Below are 7043 nucleotides of genomic sequence, written 5' to 3'. Positions count from 1 at the left end.
AAACATATTTAGTTATTCTTTGGCGAAAAAAACTCAAAATCAATAAAAATATTTGTAACTAAACCACAAAGGCAACTTAAATAATTCTTGCTTTTTTGGGATTGTTGTTTATAGAATTGATGCAATTTCAAATTGCATCACAAGGCCACACGGTTGAAATAGCAAAATAATAATGCCACAAGGTTATTCAATCGATTAAAAAGGGCAAGTGATACGTTTTACAGGAGGGTGAAACCCCTTTCGCCTACCATCGAGTCTCAGCAAACAGTACGGACTCCTTTCCATGCCAGTGGATGAGGATAAGACACGAAGGAGGAATTGGAAAAGGACTGAAGTGGATTGAGAGGAAGAGAGAGTGGAAAAGTGAGCGAGGAGAGAGTAAGGAGATGGGTTAGGATGCGTGAGCGAGGGGTATAACGAGAGCGAAAGGGGATACTTCATATCCAGTATCATGATTGACCCTTTTTAAACCAGAACTACTTCTGGGAGATATTAAATTTCAACACATTTCATTTTAAAAATTTAAAAATTTTCTACTCAATCATAACTGTTGAGGCAGCTACATTTTTCACCATATACTTACTTTCGCCATCGCATAAACTTTACAACGCAACACGAAGAACAAGTAGTTCAAATCTTTCCTAAATAGTGCTGAAAATGCATACATTTTTCATGTTACTTAGAAGCAACATTTGTTTATAATAGGTTAAGGGTTGTTGTATTTAAAATCACGCAATGTAACAAATGAAAACGTATTTTTAGACTAAACATACGACTTAGAATATGAACTCTGAATACGAAATATTATAAAATGAGGATTCAAGGAGTTATTGAAGCTTTTGCGGGCCATTTATCATAAATAAAATTCTTTTTTGGGTGTTTTCCGCTTGTTTATGCATTATTTTCACTGATGTTTCCCCATTCGTGGGTGAGAAGAATCTTCAGATTGTAACAGATATATGATTTTAACACAGCAAATAAGTGTTACCCTTTGAGGAGAGAGAAAAATTCAATTAGGGATTGACATATATGCACTTTCACTTAAAGCGATGTTAAAACATTATAAAACATTCATCCAATAATAATAAAAACGTTGAAACAATTTTTGATAAAGGTATAAATCAACTGTAAAAATAATCGCGCGCAGAGACAGTGATAAATTTGAGTTTTAAAAAACTCTCAAGTTTTTTAGGAGTCTTCATGTAATAAATAATTATTCATAAAAAAATTTCGAGAAATATGAATTTGCACTAACGATTTTTGTAATTCTATGTGTTACCAAGTGATGCGTTTGAAAAAGCATCAAATCCAATGTGACAGCCTCACTCGGTATCCAGCCAACAACTCGCCTTTTGATGGCAATTGGATGAGGATAAGGCACGATGGAGGAATTGGAAGAGGCCTGCTATTGTTGAGAAGGGAGGGAGGAGGTAAGAAAATGATGAAAAGGTTTCAGCTTAGAGGCGAGGATAAAGAGAAGTGACTGGAGGAAGAAGCAAAGGAATACTCTTTAACCATCAGTGGCGTAGCCAGGAATTTCGTCCGGGGGGGGTCCAAAACCAGGAGAGGAAAATTTTTGAAAAACAGGGTTTAATGTAGAGGGTTTTAAACTAATTTTAAGATTTTCATAATCGAAAAAACTTCATTCGTTATAGAAATATTTGGTAAATTAATGATTTTTCAATATTTTGTTTTATATTACGAAGGAAAATAATTTTTTTAGGGGAGGGGGGGGTCCGGACCCCCCGGACCCCTCCTGGCTACGTCACTGATAATCATCAGTACAATTTAGAATTTTTATACATATACTGGCATTTAATATTAAGAGGGAAATTCAATAAGTAATGCAACACATTTAAAAAAAAAACAGAGGTTTTTTTAATGTCTAACCAAGATAAGAAAAGAGTTGAAAATAAAATCTGATAGAATTTAAATTCATCTGTGCAAAAGGTCACGTGCTGAGGTATAAATATGGAAAATAAAATTACGCATCAAAACTTGCCAAGTTTTGCAGAAATGACATTAATTATGATCCATAAAAATCAAGATATTTTTTCAGAAAAAAGAAAACATTTTCACTAAGTATTCTCTCGGTCATCCTGCAGATATCGGGCCTGAGTACTGCCGAATTACCGAAAACGCCGGATTACAGGAAATCACAAATAATGGCGCAATAAAACGTCAAAAGCTAAGTTTTATTTTATACATACATGTATATAATATACTTTATTATACATTATATTAGTACATACACGCAATCGAAGTGCTAACGTAAAGTACCCTTTTCACCGCAAGACAACTGTTTTTGCATGTCTCCCTTCAAACTACTTCCCAAATTTTCTGAGTCGGAATAAGGTCACCTACGAAGTAGACAACTCGATATTACATTACCGAGCTACACTCTTGGTAGCTCCAAGTTCAAAAACACCGGATTACTGGCAGGGCCGCAGAGTGCTGGATTACTGTAATACATTTGTATTTCTATGAGAAACCTGAAATTTCAAGTGATGTAAACAACACTCTTCGGGATGCAAAGTGGATTATCCCCGGAGTGATTTGGAAGGGAGAGAGGAATTAAGGGAATGAAGAAAGGGAGAATAGCTTAGAGGCCAGGGTGATGAATAGAGGCTGGAGGAAGGAGTGATACTCCATTATCAGCAATAGATATAATAATTTTCATACATATTCTTAAATTAACCCAAGAGATAGCGCGCGGCGATTTGTAACGTTAGAAGGCGCGTGGGTTGTCATTAACACCCCGCGCGCTATTTCCCGGGTTAAATATTATTTTAAAAATCAACATAAGAAAAGCGTTAAAATAAAATTTGATGGAGGTTCAAACCATCGGTACAAACAGTCACGCGCACAGGCTTGAATACAGTATAATAAAATTGCGCGACGAAAATTGCCAAGTTTTGCAGTTATGTCGATATCAGTAATTATTATTCATAAAAAGAAGATTTCTATTAAGAAATAAATTCCTACAGCATTTTTTTTGTGTTTCGATGGGAAACCTGAAATTTCAAGTAATGTAAACAACACTCTTTGTCATGCAAAATGGTTGAGGATAAGATACAAAGGGGGAATTGCGAAAGGGGCGAGGTGACTTGGAAGCGGGTGAGAAGGAGAGAGAATGAAGAGAAGGAGTTGAGCTAACAATAAGAGGCAAAGGGGAGGAGTGATGGTTGGAGGAAAGGGCGAAGGGGTTACCCCTGAACTAGGGCTTGGTTTGCGGACGCACCCTTTTGGTGGACCCTTTTGCGGGAGGAGTTGCGCGAGAGAGGTGAAGGATGAGGCCCCTAAATCAGACGGTTTGGGCCCCCGGGTTATCTGAGACGGGGGGAGCACTGTTTGCCGGAGAAAGCTTCAGGAGTGGTGGAAAAAAGGGCTGAGGAGACGAAACTGTGCTGGGTTATGGTGGGTGTGCCTCGTGCGGTGGCCCCGGAAGTCTTGAAGGAAGACCGCAGGCCCTCAAGGAGGTGGGTTTGGCAACGTGACAGAGCAGGGCCAGGACTACGGAAGGGAAAACCATTGGTGTGTGTGTGTGTTCAGATGCCCATAGATATTGTTAAATACCATGTCTAATTGAAGCAGCACCAATAAAATATCTGCAAACTGAACCAGCCAGTTTTCTTTGAAAAGCACATAAAATTCTTTAAATTTTCATCAAGGCCATTAAATGTGATTTTAAATAACTCAAAGGTCTCTCTTCTCTATGAAGATATACACCGTCAAAAACTCAACATAATTTCCACAAAATGGAATGAGGGCCTCCACAGCAATGATCAAAATAGTCAGTGTGTACGTTATGGATCAACCCACACAATGTAAAGCAACTTAGTGGCCAACACCATTGGTAGCATCTCCGGCAGGTCCATTGGGCCATCCATTCGCCTGCTCACCATTCGTCTGATTAGCAATGAAGCTAAGTAAATCCACTGGTGTCACAATTCCTATGATCACCTGGTGATATGCTGGTGGAGTTGGCGAATGTATGATGTAAATACAGCATAAAATATTTTATACTAATTCAGTTAAATGCTAAAACTAAAATGTTAAAAATGGGCCACTTCACTGGTTAATATATTGGTGTGAAGGCTTCCGCAGTACGATGGTAATGAAGGTTGCATTTTTCGGGTTTCACCGCTTCGTCGTTGTGATGGAGACAATATTTTCTCCTGCATTCCAGCTGAATTGAGTTCAAGCAATTTGACCTGAAGACGCCTACTGGAATGCGGGAGAAACTGCTGTCTCCATCACAATGACGACGCGGCAAAACCAGAAAAATGCAGTCTTCATTAATTATTATATTGTTATCAGTGATAGCGTAGCTTATTTTAATCCTGCCGTGTAAAGAGCGGTGAAATTCACGTAATTGGCCCCAGAAAAACATCTGCATCGGGTATAGAACCACAGACCGATGTGCTGCTGGACAGGCCACTAGGCTTGGCAATTTAATGATGGAAATCCGAGGGCCAGAGGTTCACAAGGCCATTACTGTGAATGTTATGATAGAGTTCGAAAAATGCAGGGACCTGTTTTCTTTTACATTTTTCGGTTAGTTGCCAACTCCTCGAGCTATTCGCGGTGATAAATTGGCGACACAAACCCTTTCAAAGATACATAAACCCTATGCAGTAGCACGTGATAACGCCACCTACAACTGAATAGTGGGCGCTTCTCAGTTACTCATCGTCCTCGCGCATCGATCTCACTAAAGTAAATAGTCGTTTACACTCTCATGAGCGATTTCTGCTTCCCTTGAGTGATTCTTTCAGAACGAGTTCAGGAACGAAACTCTCATGGTGTCGTAAACTCATGAAAATTGGGCGGTTCCCATTTTTAATTGAAAACTTACGAGAAAATTGAAGAACTAGGTAGATTTTTTCCATCGTACCTAATCTCTCCCTTTAATATGGCAAATTCTTTTCATAAATTGTAATTTTTTGTCTGAGTGAGCAACGACTTTGTGAATGATAGCGTAAAAATACATTCGGAGAGATAAATAAAGAGATAAAGCTGCGAGTTACAGCCACCCAAGTTTCGCTGCTATCTCCACAGCATGAATTATGATCCATAGAGATCTTCCCATCCAAGAATTATTTTAAATGCTAGTGAAATATAAACTTTCAAGTAATTCACACACGCTTCTAGTCCATTTTTGTGCCTTATTCTCGTTTGTTTGGCGATCATGCTATTTCATTAATAATGACGTTAATACAGCATCAAAACATCCAAGTAAATATTAAAGTTAAAACTAACGAGTAATCCATTGAAGTATCCGACTTTATCAGCTTGTGCTCTTGTATGGATCCATAGAAGTCTGTGCGGTATGGAGGAGAGGGTGAAGGGATACGGAAGGAGATTTGTGGAGAAGGGAACATAAGGGAAGACCAACCGAGGGAAAATAAAAGGTATTTCGTAAAAAAGGAGCACCTCCTATCTTCTAAATTTCCTGCCGCTGCCGCCTGAGGATATATTTGCCTCCCGGTTTAATTAGTGGCCTTTATTCTCACGCCTTATTGTGCAAAAGGTAAACTTTCCTCAGGAAATGAACCAAAAGAAAGGCAATATATGCCACCATATCGGTCGAGATTGTATAATGTGAGGGTTCGTTCCCTCCTGAATACAGAGTGGCTTATTTTACTTTTTTGGATCACAAAACAAATGAAGAAAGGAAGTGACGTAAAATTGATTCATAAATAACTAAGGAAGGATTTGAAAAAAAAAAACACTTTCATAGACTAAATATTTACTCCAAAAGCAATTTAGCGCTTAAAAATGTGAATCAAAGATATTAAATACCATATTAATAGTCGACAGGCAAAATTAATATTGTTCAGGCAATTGTCAGCTAAATACATGGACACATCGTTTCAAGTTGCATCGATGAAAAATTTTTCGGGTTGAAATGAATCCTTTCATTATGCGGTTAAAACTAAACACATTTAAGAGTGAAAATACAACTACCATACAACATTGACATTTATCTACTGAAGGGCTTTCTTTCTTTTCTACTTCTCCATCTTGCGCAACATAAAAGAGTTCAGAGAATTCAGTGATGTCTGTCAATGTTATAAAAATTTCTTAGTTTTTGCCTCTCCTCGCATTAGCTGAAAACAGAGCTCCAGACAGGATAAATATAAACTTATAAAAGTGAAAAAATATAATTTCTGGGAAGTAATAAGCTAATTTGCTATTAAAAATATGTATTCATATAGTTATTATATTTTAAATAAAGAACATCAATTTACGACATGGTCATTGAACAAATTGGTATACACAAAATGAATAATTTATCTCAATTGCCGAAAGTATGCATATTCTAATGCAACTTTTTAAACCAGGTGGGGATAGTGACTGTTTGGAGTGGAATGGAGAATACAGATCAAAATAATACGTTGTACGTGAATAAATAACGTGTAGCGTGATTCCTGATCAAAATCCATTAGCATTCAAGTTCGCTTATCCCTGGTCAGTCATCTAATAATTAAACTCCAAAGAAATATGTATTTTAATGACTTTCACACAATGATAATGTTGACAAACTAAGGCTAAAACTCGCAACTCATTCAGATTTTAAAGAAAGAAGGGAAAGATTACACTAATATATCAAGAAAAAAAAACTTCTTCATTCTTTTGATTTAAATAATAAATTGGTTTAAAATAACAAAGTTTAAACTGTGAAAACGCGACATTTGCTCCTCATGGTTTGGTTATGTCATTATAGTTAGTCATTTACTCATTTAGAGATGATCTTTCACTGAAGATAGGAATAGCTCAACAAAGCATACCGTGCGAATGCAGAAGGCAGAGGAATAGCGAAGAACCAGTAACTCGCGCGGAACGAGATGGTGACGTCTTCAACTGACCTACAAAAGAAACTATTCCGTCTATATTTCGTCGCGAATATCGTGAGAACTACCAAGGTGATGGACTGAAAACAGAAAATACGGTCCACTTCGTTTTTCAAACTATGTTACAATGAAAATTGAAACATATTAATCAACGAATCCATTATTATGATCACGAATATAACAAAA

Source organism: Ischnura elegans, chromosome 3 (genome assembly GCF_921293095.1).
Source record: "Ischnura elegans chromosome 3, ioIscEleg1.1, whole genome shotgun sequence".
Classification (NCBI taxonomy): Eukaryota; Metazoa; Arthropoda; class Insecta; order Odonata; family Coenagrionidae; genus Ischnura; species Ischnura elegans.
This window is presented reverse-complemented; position numbering follows the sequence as displayed.